Below are 15194 nucleotides of genomic sequence, written 5' to 3'. Positions count from 1 at the left end.
TCAGAGGCAGCCTTTTATCCAGATCTTGTAACGGCAGTTCTTACCTTCTGTCGGAATCAGATTACAGAAGAGCTCACAGGAAGCGCTTAGAAACGGTGTCTATAAATGCAATGGAGCACAGAGCTAAAATGGAGCTTTTAAGCACCCCATCCCATTCTTTTACCAATCCCCTCACCCATCTTCCCCTGTAGCCTGCTGTAGGAAACAACTATAGCACAACTTCCAGCAGCAGCAGCAGCAAGAGGGGCCAAGGTAGTCGACTGGTTAAGGGTCAGAGCATCAAGACCAGACTTGAAGTGCATATTAGCAGAGCACCCTGATGGAAAAGTTCCACATGATGTCAAAATGTGAATGGGTCAAAGGGGAACTTGCCCATTATGGCTTTTCCACACATCGATGATCTGAGGAACACATGGTCAAGTTGCTCCATGCTTTATATATTTTTGCACATCTATAAAAGAGAAATAGAAACAACATTCCTCTCCATTCTGTTGTGGCTTATTGAACATGGAGGGTGGTGTGTGCAAGAAAATGTGAATGTGGGTTATGTGCATGAGAGTGTTTTAAGTGTGTTGCATATTTTTGCCTTGATCTGTTTAGAGATGCATGTGAGAACGTAGATATGTTTATTCCTGTGTTGTGGCAGAGGGCCACTGCATGCACAAATATGTTTTTGGCATGGTTCACTGGCCAATTTAAAGTTTGTGAATTGTAGTCTTTCCCCAATTTGCAGATGCTCCCACATTTCATCCTTGCTATGCTTTTTTTCTTAGTAGTTTATTTATTGTAGTTTCTGTTGTAGTCTAATGTTGAATGAAGTGTTTGGATTCAAGTGTGTCATCTTTACCCTAAAGGGGATGTAGTATTAGTCATAAAACAAGATAAAACTATTCCTGTAAGACTTGCTTCTTTAGATCATTCTGTTGGCCATTAATTAAAGTAATTAAAGTCAGTCTTTGCCAGTAATATTGCAAAAATATGTTCTCAACATCACAGCCTTTCTGCTTTAAAAGCATTTTTGCAAAAGCAACACCAAGATGTAGCTTTGATGCTTCACTTCCATGGGGCTGTGATCAAATATATTTACAATTTTCAGATAAGGAAAAAGGATCCAAATTCTGAACCTAAATTGTATAACAGCTAGATTCTGGCTATGAAATACTTTGGGGAGAGGTATGTACAGATTGCAGCTATGCACATGGGGGAGTGGGAGGAGAAGAAGGCCAGCAATTCTACAAGCTGGTGGTATTATTGCGAAGTCCAAAAATGTGATGTTGTCACAAGGTCTAGGCAAATATAGTGCTCCTGAGACTACCCCTGCAACAAATCTTTTGCTGATATCCCCACCTGTATTGCCCAGGTCTAGTCTTTATTTCTATATCTTATGGCAATTAAATTCCCAGATCTTTCCACATCAGGAACAAGATCTTGCAGGCTGTTCTGTGGTAGAGAAGCTCTTTAGAAAGCAAGAAAGAGAGGAGAAATGAAAATGAATTAAAAACATTTATGGACACCTAATATTTCAAACATTCCACAGTTGCTGTTCAGTGGAGTCTCTTAGGTTTCAAACAGGAGTGTAAGTTGGTTTGTTGGATTCCTCTGACTTAGAGGCCCCTTGTTAATTCATACTCAGGCACACAGTTATCTCACATATATATGGATTGTAGTTGGACTTACTAATCCTTAGTAGGGGAGTGTGTGGAGGAGGTTTTTGTTTCAGAGATTGCATTTGTTTTCTTTGTCTTCAACGCGTTTCCTTTGTTGAAATTGCATTCATTCTGAGTTTCCTTCATGGGCTCATTTTGTTTTCCAGTATGCCTTTGGGATTTTCGCCTTTCACCCTTTAAATGTTTTTCAACCTTCTGCTACAGAACTGGAGCAGACATGGGTCACCACCATCTCCCCCGGCCCCAGAATGTTTTGATGCAACATCATTCCATGGCATTTTCAGTAAAAAATAAATAAAATGGTGGCCACCTGTGGGGAATGCAATATTTTTTGCAGCAACCACCATTCCATTTCACCTAATAACCGGCAGAGATGTGTAAGTCCCTAGCCCAAGAAGTGCTGAATGAGGCTTCCATTCTTTCATGTTTGTTTCTCTGAGCATTGGGATGAATGTGAATTGGACCAACTGGGACCCAAGTTGTTTAGTTTTCCATTAATCTCAAAACAAATGCAATCCCATAGTCCTTAGGGATACCCTTCAACTGTAGTCTGTCAGAACTGAAATACTGCTTCTCAGGCTACTACCAAAAATAATTAGCACTATTGGGATGGGCAGTTTCACTCAGAAAAATAATCAGTATGAAATCAGTTGTCTCACTGTGGATACAAAGATTCTTTTAATAATTCAAGGTTGTTCTTTTCAGAGACCATTTGTTTTTAGTATTTTCGACTACCTTGGCAATGTAAATGTTTTTACTCTTTCAAAATCAAACAAGAAAAAATATGATTAGATATATCGGCTGTATCATCTCTCATTAAAAAAATACAAAGTTATAAAAATTATTGCAGAAAATTGCAGCTGCCCTATTACGGAATCAAGAGGTTTGTAGGTCCACAGAGGGACTGGGATTGTGATGATCCTTGGTGACTGGAGATCCAGCCAGAAGGCAGACCTCTTCTGAGAACCAATGGATATGGTTTGTATGAATAAGAGCTGTATGACTGGTCTCCAAAATTATTACATGTTCTTGATATAGCAGTGTTTTGCATTTGCAGTGTAACATAATTTGTCTGCTTTATATCCTGTTGATGGAAGAAAATAGTCAGAAAGGAGGGATGAATGTGTACACAGGATTTTTTCTCTTGTTCTGGGCATTACACATATATTCTAAATATACTCCCAAAATACTGAATTTGTTCGTTGGTTGTGGCACCTCCTTGAAGAGGCTCATTAACCAGCCTGCAGAGTTGAAATGATTGATAAAACTAGAATCCCACTGAGCTAAGCAATTAAAAATTAGCATTTATATGACCCTTTAGAGCAGGGTAGTGTTACGAGGCAGGGCCATGGAGCCTGCTAAACTACAATTCCCACCCCACACCCACACCTAATGGTATGGCTGGTTATGCTTTCCCACGAGGTTTTGTGCGAAGAGTAACAAGGGCAGAATTTAAGATACAAAACTAAAGCTACAGCATAAATGTTCTGCATAATTGTTATCTTGTCCTTTGGCAAATTTCCCTCACCCACAGTGAATCCCATTGTTTGTTAGGAGCCTTAGTTTTCAGGGTCAGTTAGAGATACACACACACATACACAACATCACCAGACTTTCATACCCTCCTTGGCAGGAGGGGGAGAGAGGAAAAAGTATTTTAAAACCGAGGCTTGAAGATAGAAAGGGAGGAGAGGAAGAAAGAGGAAGGGGGGCTGAGGAACATCAGAGCTCCAACACACGTGTACTACGCTCTCAAGGAACGCATCAAGGACTGCAGGGACAGAACCGGGGAGACTGGGTCTCGGTGCAAAACCTTGAGACCAAGAGATTCCTTCCTGGTTTTGGATCAGAGCTCTTCCACATAGCTTCAGCTGTATTCAACCGCCCATTCCGGGCATAGGATAGGTAATCTCTCCTACCTTTCACCTCTTATAGTAATAGGGTCCTTTGATTTCTTTAGTTTAAAGTTATGAATGGGTTAGGATATTAATGATTAATGCTGCCATGCACCCAAGTAATTCTGTAATGCTTTCCTACTCTTTCTCTCAATAAAATCAAGCTTTGCTTTATTTTGGTTTGGACCTGCATTTCTTGGGTTAAATATATACACCATTTAAGCACATTTCAGGGCAAAGCGCTTGTTTTATCCCTAGCAAAAGATCCCCTCCTCTCAAGGAGGTGTGTTTCATGGGACATGAGGGTGGCAAATGCACACACTCAGGTTCCCAAGAGCACGTGTCGTAACAGTAGTCAGTGATACCCTTCAGAAATGATTGAACTCCAGCTCTTATTTTTCTCACTCAGCACAGTCAAAGATTAGGGATAGTGGGAGTTATAGTCCAACAACATCTGGAGTGCACCTCAGCTATCCCTGCTTTAGGCTACAGTCCAAATCTCCAATCTGTCATGTTGGGAGTAGTGGTGGATGGCATGGAAGTTTCTGTCCACCTGGCCCTAAACACAGCTGTACTGGCCTCCAACACAGAGGTTCCTGGTCTAGCTGCCAAAATGTTGTCAGAAGAACCACTGGTAAGATTCCCATTGGCAGTAGCCTGCAGAAAGCCTCAAAGAAAGGGGAATGGCTGGATCAGCCCAGGATTCACTGGATCTTAAGCCGGCCCCACTGATGAGATTTTAACCAGGGATTTTCCAGTTCATAGTTCAGTTGATTAGTCAGCACACTGACCAGTTAAGAGATATATTTCCTAGATTTTTCACTGGCAGGAGCTGAGCTATTCAAAGGAATGAAGAATGGACTGCCTTCAAGTCAATTCCAATTTATGAGGACCCTATGAATAGGGTTTTCATGGTAAGGGGTATTCAGAGGGGGTTTACCATTGCCTTCCTCTGAGGCTGAGAGGCAGTGACTGGCCCAAGGTCACCCAGTGAGTTTTCATTTTGTTACTGAAGTTGCTGCTAGTGAGCATGCTGTTCATTAGTTCTCATGACTTTTGGAATAGACTGTTCAATATAGGTCATGTTTGGATGCAGTACTAAGCCATAAGTCATGGTTAGGGAAAGCAATCTGTGCATGAGCTGCATGCAGCTTGAGCGCTCCTATTTTTTCTTCCCCCTGGTGAGCAAACAAACCATGTAAGTGGCTGGTTTAGGATTATATCTGACCCAGTGCTAATGGATTTGTTTCTCCCAAACAAGCCACAACTGGGAAGCCAAGAATAAACCTTGGCTTCAGATTGTGGTTTGTTTGGAGTGAAACAAACCACAAGCGCTGGGCCAGATGTAATGTTAAGCCAGCCACTCTGTGGTTTGTTTGCACTCTGGAAAAAAGGGGAAAGCAAAGTAGGAGAGTTCAGGCTGAAAGCACCAGCACAAAGTTTGTGCAGAGAATAATTTGTTTCACGGTGGCTTAGTGTTGCATCTGAATGTGGCCATAGTGCATGGCTGGAACTGTGTAGGCCGGCAAAACTGGGTATGTGCGTCACAGCTCCTGGGTCGGCAAGAGATTTGGTCAATGAATGTGCAAGTCTTAACTGGGTCCATGCATGCAATGATAAAACCATATTTTGTTTGTTTATCAGGGCTGATACTCCTGCACTATTCACAGACCTCTCTTGTTTTTGTCAAATATTTATTTTCAAACCTGAACAGTGATTCTCAGTTTCAACCATGAAGCTCAATTTCCAAAAAGTGTTCCTCCTTAGTATCTTTGTGAAAGATAAGGAATCTATTAAACTGTTTGAGGCAATGGTTAAATTACCTGCTTTTTTCCTGTTCATAAACATTATTAGACAGGATTTTGTCAATGAACTCATTTTTCTGAGAGTTATGTTATCTGTCAAGCTTCATAAGGTATAATAGTTTTAAATACGATAGTCTCTTTGAAGAAAGCTAAAATGATTATTTTAAAATGTGAATGTTTGTGACATTCTTCTTCCAGATGTCCATGATGCAGAAACCTTATTTGCATCTCAGTTTGCAAAATGCTGATTCTTTGGCAAAGGTTATTTTTTCCACATTATCCAATAGATAATGTTCAACAGTTTTCCTTTTTATATTATCTCCCCCATGAATTTCCATTGCTGTTTTAAAGTTTATTTAAAAAAACCCTGTACCTTGTGTGTGAAGCCAAAGATTTGATACTTGGCACTAACAAAGTTTTCATTCATGGAGGACAACTGGCTTTCCTATATTTTACATCTTATAGAAAAGTACAATTTTCTTAACATTCTTCACAAAAATTATGATAATGTAAACATCCAAAAACATTGGAAGTGCATGCATTCATCTGATTTTTAAATTCTGACAAATTTTCTTATTATTTTTGAGTTAATTACCAGACCATGGTTTTCACAACCAATCTCCTAAAACTATAATTAAACATGCAAATAATTTGTGTAAGATGCTTAAACCATCAGCAAATTAAAATCTAAGTAATTTGGCTTGTCATTCAGAATACATATCATGACAGCTTTTGATATATTTAGCAATAGTGACTACAATTATATTTTTTAAATGAGTTCAAGGGTGATTTTGACTTGTTTTCCCTCAAACAAGGAGTGTCTTCACCTCATTGCATGGCAAATAATTTTGAGAAGAATTTCAAAGTAGTTGGTAGTGTCATGATGGTCAACAGTACACAGAAAAACATCAAATAGCTCGCTTGGTGAGCCAAAGTATCTCTTTAGATCTGGGGGCTGTTTTGGGATAGATGAGGGCAAACAAGCTTAAACTTAATTCTGCTAAAGGGGAGATGCTGTGGATTGAGAACCAGGCCAGTCTGGGTGAAGATGTATTTCTGGTCCACAGTGTAGTTGTGCTCCTCCTAAAGGAACAAGTTTGCAGCTTGGAAGTGCTCGTGGATTAGACACTAATGCATTAGGAAGAACGCTAACTTTGCAATGGTGCCCAGAAGCACTATCTTAAACTGGAATGCCAATCAATCAATAAAATAAATAAATAATAAGCTCTATCCACATGTCAGGCCTGGCTACAGTTTTGTCCAAACATGATTACTGTAATGTAATGTGTTCTATGTGTGACAGTTCCAAACAAGTGACACAGAATACAGCTGTGCAAATGCTAGTGGGGGCCAGGAGGACTGAACGTGGTATACCAGTCTTACACAAACACAACTGGTTACCAGTGCATTTATGAGCTCAATTCAAGCCTACACTTTTTGGGCCAGCTTATATAAAGGACAACTGTCACTTGTATGATCCTGCTCATTTATTAAAATCAGCTATAGGAGCCCTTCTTGACTGCTCACAGGCATGTTCAATTAGGTAGGTGAGCACACAAGGGGTAGGGTTTTTCTCAGTAATAGCCGTGCAGTTGTGGATCTGCTTCCTACAGAAGACCCCTTCAGTACAGGCCTTCAAACATGCCTTGAAGGCTCATCGTTCCAGTGTGCCTTTCTGTAGTTAATAATGCTTTTATGCTGTTAAGATGTGGAGCTGCTTTATGATTGTTGATTTCCCCCCCTTTTATCATTCAAATGGATCTCAAATGGATAATCTTTGATGACTATGTTGTAATAGATGAAATATAAATATTTTAAATAAATAAAAATAGATTCTGGCCTGTGTTAACAAAATTACAGTGGGCAAAAGTCTAAGAAATCCAATTGCAGATAGTTTTTGCATTCCAGTTATATGTCAAACAAGACAGGTTCTTGTTTGTATTTATGAATATTAAATTTCCCCAATTCCTACAATATTTGTCTAAAAGTGTAATTTGAAATGTGACATCAAAGAAAAATCAACGCAGTAAAATGAGTGTTCATGTGTGTGTATGTGCATTGAATAAAGTATCTATACTGATTTTTGAAGAATGCAAGCCTGTGTCAGTTTATATATTTATGTGTGCCCCCATAACCCTTTCTACTATCATTATGCAGTTTAATAGAATTTATTGGAGCAGATCTAGTTTTAACAAATCACAGAGAGACATTGAAACCTGCTAAATGGAAACAATTGTCTTAATAAGCTTTAAGTATCCTCCCCAGAGAAGCACTTTTGAATCAATCACGTCATACATTTTCTGCGCTTGTTAAAACTTGGCTTTTCTGGCTCTCTTCTGCTATTGTTTATCTTGGTGGTTTTGCTCCTGCTGCTTCCTTTGTTTCATTTTATTTATTTATTTATTAGATTTATATCCCACCCTTCCTCCCAGTAGGAGCCCAGGGAGGCAAACAGAAGTACTGAAAGCACTCTAAAAGATCATAAAAACAAATTTTAAAATATATTACAGCAAAATGTCCTTAAAAACATATTAAAACAAAACATCTTTAAAAACATATTTTTCAAAAAGCTTTAAAATATATTAAAAAGCAGTTCCAACAGATGCAGACTGGGATAAGGTCTCTTCTTAAAATGCTTGTTGAAAGAGGAAGGTCTTCAGTAGGCACTGAAAAGATAACAGAGATAGCAGTTGTCTAATATTTAAGGGGAGAGAATTCCAAACAGTAGGTGCCGCCACACTAAAGGTCCGTTTTCTATGTTGTGCAGAACGGACTTTGTGATAAGATGGTATCTGCAGGAGGCCCTCACTGCAGAGCGCAGTGATCAACTGGGTATATAAGGGGTAAGATGGTCTTTCAGGTATCCTGGTTCCAAGCTGTATAGGGCTTTGTATACCAAAACCAGAACCTTGAACTTAGCCCTGTAGCTAATAGGTAGCCAGTGCAATTCATTCTGCAGCGGGGTGACATGTTGGCAATACCTTGCACCAGTGAGCAGTCTTGCCACCACATTTTATACCAGCTGCAGCTTCCAGACCAACCTCAGGGGCAGCTCCACATAGAGCGCAATACAGTAATCCAGCCTGGAGGTTACCAGTGCATGGACAACAGTGGTCAGACTATCCCAGTCCTGTTTTGTTGTTTTGAATCTTCACTATTAGCTGCTTCTAGCTCTGTTGTTGAGGGAAAGTGGGTTATACATTTTTAATACAAACAGAAACAAATAATTTATCTGTAGATGGTGAGTGCATTAAATTTTGATGAAAGATAAAAATGGTGCTATTTGACTATTGTGGACCAATCCTATGAAGCAGGAAAGCTTCTAAATAGTGTAATTATGAGGAACCTGTGGCTCTCCAAATGCTGTAGACTACTGTACAACTCCCATAATCTCTAACCACTACACATGATGACTACGGCCAGCAGAAATTGAAGTCCAACAGCATCTGGAGGGCCACAGATTCCCCATCTCTGAAGTAGGGGCTGTGATGTTCCTATATATTAGTGTATATATGGTAAGTGCTGGTTGTTTAGCGTATACATGGTGGAGTGAAAGAGGGGGAGTGAATGGGCAGTAGAATGCGAGATGATTGGCTGAGTGTTTAAAATGGCTGAATGTATAAAAGGAAGAGTGAGAGTGGAATAGGGGGGGAGAAGAGAAAGAGTGGATTGCTTGGTGGGGTTTGAGAGAGTTGTTTGCCAGGAGAGAGTGAAGAAGGAGGGGGGTGGAGTTCAGATTAGTATTGAGTAAAACCATATGCTTATGTGCCTTAAGAAGAAATCTTGTTAATCTTGTTAGCTGTGTTATCTGTAATAAATACTTAATTTGGTTTACCAAAGGCCTGATCCTTGGCTGGGGTTTCACAGACCAGAAGGGAGGGTAAGGTAATGACCAAGGCTGAAGGGGAACTGTAACAAATGGTGGCAGCGGTGAAGAGAATAACAATACCAGTATTCAGAGTCTCTGGGAATACTAGTATTGGGACGTTACTGGTGGTTGCCTAGCAGGGGGATCTGTTGAGATCTGTGCTAGAGCGGGGAGAGAAACCATAAGAGAGTGCGGTCCGGACTGGTGGAGTCCCTGGTGGTGCCTAGAGACAGGCAGTAACCACGAGCAGGTAGGAACCTGACAGGGAGAGCCAGGGAAGGACGCATCACATGTGGTGGCAGTAGCGGTGGGATACGAACAACAGAGAATCCAGATACGAATACTAGAGAATCCAGAACAGTGGTGTGGCAAACAGAAATAACAAAACAAGATTTCTTGTGAGAGTGACTGGCAAAGAGTGTGTGGCAAAGAGTGAGTGAACTCAAACACCATGGCTGAATACATAAAAATGAAAAGAGAGGAGCTGGTGGAGAAGTGCATAACATTCAATTTACCTCACAAGGGTAAAGGGGTAGATGAATTGAGGGTAGCACTTATAGGATTTGCTACTGCCCAGCAAAAACAACCTGTCAGGGAAGAGACCCCAGAAGGATATTTAAGCAATCCCGCTTATATAGAGTACTTGAGAGAGAAGTTAAGATTGGAGGCTGAGGAAAAAGACAAGCAGAGGGAGTTGGAAGCTGAGAGATTGAAGATGGAAGCTGAGAGATTGAGGATGGAAGGTGCAGAGAAGGAAACACAGAGGGAGTTGGAAATTGAGAGAATGAGATTGGGGTTTGAGGAGAGGGAGAAGCAACGAGCATTGGATGCTGAATTACAAGTAGAAAAGTTAAAATTTGATAGAGAGAAATTTCACTCTGAGGAGACAAGGAAAGACAGAGATGGAGCAAAAATAAAAATTACTCCAAAGGACTTTGCTGTCTATGAGCCTGGTCAAGATCCTCAAATTTACCTCAGCACCTTTGAAAAAGCAGCTCAGTTGTGGGGGCTACCTGAAGATAAATACATGCAGTATTTATCAAACCTGATTAACGGGGAATTGGCTGAGGTATACCAATATTTCCCCTCAGACAGGCCCGTCACCTATGCTGAATTCAAAGAAGCAGTGTTTAAAAGATTCAGACTGGGGCCGGATTATTTTAGAAAGCTTTTCAGAAACTGCCAGATACAGACAGGGAGGTCTTTTGTGGAACTGGGAGCAAAGTTGATGGATATATTTGGAAAGTGGATGAGTAGTGCCAAAGCTCAGTCAGTGGAAGAGGTGAAAAGCCTCATGATACTGGATCAATTATACCATCAGTTACCACCAGAAATAAGGCTCCTGGTCAAAGACCGTTCCCCTACATCTGTGCAGGAGGCCGCAGAGATGGCGGATCACTTCGCCTCCAATAGAACTGGCTGGGTGGGGAAAACATCAAGAGAGTTTAAACCCAGACCATATAGTGCTGGCAGAAGGGATGTGGTACCACAGCGAGTGAGTCCTCCATTAAAATCTGAAGGGCACAGGACACCCCAGAGTGGACCTGTGTACCCTAAAAGTGAGGAGAAATTATGCTACAAATGTGGTAGACCGGGGCACCTACGTTTTCAATGTGAGGTTGCCAACCCCATTAGTAATCCTTCTCAGACAAGGGCAGTGAAAACAGAGCCCAAGGCTTTAGAAACAGCGAAAAAGGTTCAGTTTTGCCAGATAAACTGGACAGAAGTAACAGACCTGGATTCAAGTCTGAGAGAGGAAGTGAGTGTACAAGGGGCAACTTATTGGGCATTGCTTGACACTGGTGCCGCTCAGACGTTACTGAGGCCAGATTTAATAAAATCTGAAGAAATATTACCTCAGGAAACAGTGACTATCCAAGGAGTGAGGGGTCAACCAGAGAGTTTGCCTGTGGCCCTAGTGAAAATGGAATGGAGAGGCCGAAAGGGCCAATATAAAGTTGGTATTAATGCCCAGCAACAAGAACCAGTAATACTGGGAAGAGATGTTATGGGGGCACAGGGGAAAATATATGTAGTGACCAGACAGCAAATTGGCAGAGAAAAAGAAGCCATATTAAGGGGGGCTGAAACAAACAGGGTGGAATCTGTTAACCAGCCTCAGGTCACCATAGCAACCACTAGCAGGCCTGCTGAAGAAGACAAACTGTATCAAGTGGTCTCTGGGGAAGAAGCAGATCAATTCAGGGAAGAGCTGCATAAAGATATAAGTCTGAAGCAGATAAAGGAACAAGCGCTGACCCAACAGATTCCTTTCACTGACAAACTGAGGAATCAAGTTGTGTGTGAGAATGGGATTTTATATAGACTGTGGATGCCCGCTGAAAGGATGAATGTGAACCAGTGAAACAAATGATGGAAGTGGTGAAAGAGAATCTCAGTCAAGCTCAGCAGAAGCAAAGTTACTGGTATGACAGAACAGCCAGGGAACGTGTGTATGATGTGGGAGATATGGTTATGGCGTTCATACCCAGGAAACATGACAAATTACAGGCTAACTGGGAAGGGCCATATACCATCAGAGAAAGGCTTGACACAGTGACGTATGTAATCACCACAGATCAATTAAACAAAAGCAAAGTGGTTCATGTAAATATGTTGAAGCCTTACCATACCAGGGATGCACAGGTGTTGCAAGTTACCTTATTCCCTGAGGGAAGTGGGCCTGAACTTCCAGATTTGGTACAGGAAAGCAAAGACAAAGGAGGGGTAGATCAAGTGGAATGGTCAGAGGAGGTGAAGGAGGAAGTAAAAGAGGAGATTCTGAGAGTTTTGAAAACCTATAGGAATCTCTTTAGCAACAAACCTGGCCGAACCAGTATAGTTATACATTCCATTGATACTGGAGATCATGCCCCAATCAGATCTGTTCCGTACCATGTGAATGGGAAAGTTTTGAATGAGATCAAAAAGGAGGTGGAAGAGATGCTGGAATTAGGAGTGATCAGGGAATCCATCAGTCCCTGGGGCTCAAGTATTGTCCTGGTTCCGAAAAAAGATGGAACGACAAGGTTTTGCATTGATTATCGGCTAATCAATAAAATTACTGTCCCAGATGCGTATCCTATGCCTAGGGTAGACGCTATGTTAGAGTTATTGGGGGCAGCAACCATTATCTCTACACTAGACCTCTGTAAAGGATTTTGGCAAATGGAACTAGACGAGCAATCCAGAGCCAAAACTGCCTTCAGTACACCAGATGGGTTATATGAGTTTGTGACCTTACCCATGGGACTAAGGAACTCACCAAGTTCATTTCAGAGGCTAATCAATACTGTGTTGCGAGGCATGTCAGATTTTGCAGTGGCCTATATCGATGACGTGGCCATTTTTAGCAAGTCGGTGCCTGAGCATGTCCAACACCTGACAACAGTATTGGAGGCCTTAAGAAAAGCAGGCCTCACAATAAAAGCTAAGAAATGCCAGTTTGGACTAAAGGAAGTAATCTATTTAGGACATAAGGTGGGGAGTGGGAAAATCACTCCCTTATGGAGCAAGGTGGAGGCAATACAAGCGTGGCCGATCCCCTTAACCAAAAAACAAGTAAGGGCATTTCTGGGTGTGGCTGGATTTTATAGGAAGTTTGTGAGAAATTTTGGGGAAATAGCAACCCCCTTGCATGAATTAACAAAGAAGAAGTGTTCTGAGCGTGTGGTATGGACGGATGAATGTCAGAAGGCTTTTGATCTACTGAAGCAAGCCTTGTGCCAAGGACCCATATTAATAGCACCAGACTATGAGAAACCATTCATCGAGGCTACAGATGCGTCGGACCTCGCGCTGGGAGTTGTCTTGCTACAGGAGAGAGAAGGCACCAGACATCCAGTGGCGTACCTGAGTTGCAAGCTGACGCCGAGGGAGAAAAACTATTCGTCGGTCCAGAAGGAGTGCCTAGTGGTCGTGTGGGGACTGAACAAGTTGCGCCCATACGTGTGGGGACGAAGATTCACAGTGACTACGGATCATCGGGCCTTGTTATGGTTGCAGACTATGAAAAACCATAACACTATGCTGCAGAGGTGGTCCTGGGCCCTACAGGACTATCAAGTGGACTTCCAGTTCATAAAAGGCAAGGACAATGTACTGGCCGATGGACTTTCCAGGCAAGTGGCTGGGACTGCAGTGACGTGACCAGACAGAGGAACAAAGAAAGACATTTTCCCCATAGAGACTTTTATTTGTTAACGCGACGTATAAATCCTGGAACAGGAATAATACTCTGCCGTTGTTTAAGGGGGGGGAAATGTGATGTTCCTATATATTAGTGTATATATGGTAAGTGCTGGTTGTTTAGAGTATACATGGTGGAGTGAAAGAGGGGGAGTGAATGGGCAGTAGAATGCGAGATGATTGGCTGAGTGTTTAAAATGGCTGAATGTATAAAAGGAAGAGTGAGAGTGGAATAGGGGGGAGAAGAGAAAGAGTGGATTGCTTGGTGGGGTTTGAGAGAGTTGTTTGCCAGGAGAGAGTGAAGAAGGAGGGGGGTGGAGTTCAGATTGGTGGAGTCCCTGGTGGTGCCTAGAGACAGGCAGTAACCACGAGCAGGTAGGAACCTGACAGGGAGAGCCAGGGAAGGACGCATCACAGGGGCCCCCTCACAAAATATGATCTTGCATATCCATCCTAGAAAACCACCAGCCAGCCATTGACACCACTGCAAGATTCTGCCCCTGCTGTTGTGCTATGAAAGGACACATGCCTGGTACTAGTGAGAGTAGAGACAGGTTCTCATCCGACCTAGTGACTACCCATTTTGGGCCAATCACTACTCTGGAAATTAGATTGGCAAGAGGATTAGAAAGGTAAAGCCATTTATCAGTTACAGAATGTCACAGGACCTCTAGTGGTCTAAGCTACCCCTTGCAATTCCAAGAAATGCAAAATAATCATGATGTGTATGCAAATACTTAAGCCCCTACCATAAAAACATTTTATACATTCAGTTGCACATATTTGTAGTGCTACAACATGTGCAACACTGAGATCTACACTTCAACAAGAAAATAAGTGAAACACTGGATCAGGCCTGGTATCAGCATCCCACATCTTTGGGCAGCTGCCCACTAGTTCCAGGCTTTATCATGGAAGGGGTGGGTAAGTGGGTGGCAGGCAAGCTCCCTTTTAAAACTGTCCACTGTGCCCCAGAGTGATAGTATTTCAGGGGATTGTAGGTAATGACAGTGGTCATAATGGCTCTGCTGCTGCCTGCCACTACCACCAGTAAGCCCATCAGGGAAGCCTGCTGATGTTGGAGGGCACCCATCAGAGTTCACTTTGTTGTGGGACCCCTTATATCTGGAGCTAGCCCCGATTAACATCATCCACAAAGACTAATATTAACAGTAAAATGTTTCATTCAGTTATCATTAAACATTCTTGGGCAAACATCTGGATTGACAGGTGCAAAAAAGTTTTGCGAACAAATCTGTTTTGCTAATAACAATAGTCTGTGTAAGGAAGGCTAGCAAGATATGGTTTTTAATCCATCTGAAATGTTCATACTATTTATTATAATTCAGAAAATATGTACGCTCTCCTTAAAACCATGTAAAACCAGCATCATATAATAATCAGTGTTTAATATCATTCTGGTGTCTCAAATACAAAAATGCACTTAGCTTCTGTATAAAATAGCCTGTGTTACTACATTTACATGCTTACCTTCATGCAAGATCCTCAATGAGTAGATTACTAAAGCAATATAGTAAACAAATGCATGCAATGAAAACACAATAGGTATTAAAACAATGACTAAATATCACCATATGTTTTCAACACATTTTCATCTAGTTAAAAAAGGAGAAAGACGAAAAATAAAAAGCAGGATGTATTTTCAGTTCTGCTATACAAAAACAACATTTTTGTGCAAAGGATTGTTTAAAAAATTACTGAAAAAAGTTTCTGAAAGATTTGTGTGTATAATCCATACAAAAATTATTTT

Source organism: Rhineura floridana, chromosome 6, assembly GCF_030035675.1.
Source record: "Rhineura floridana isolate rRhiFlo1 chromosome 6, rRhiFlo1.hap2, whole genome shotgun sequence".
NCBI lineage: Eukaryota > Metazoa > Chordata > Lepidosauria > Squamata > Rhineuridae > Rhineura > Rhineura floridana.
The sequence above is the reverse complement of the archived record's forward strand: the minus strand, read 5'-3'. Positions refer to the sequence as shown.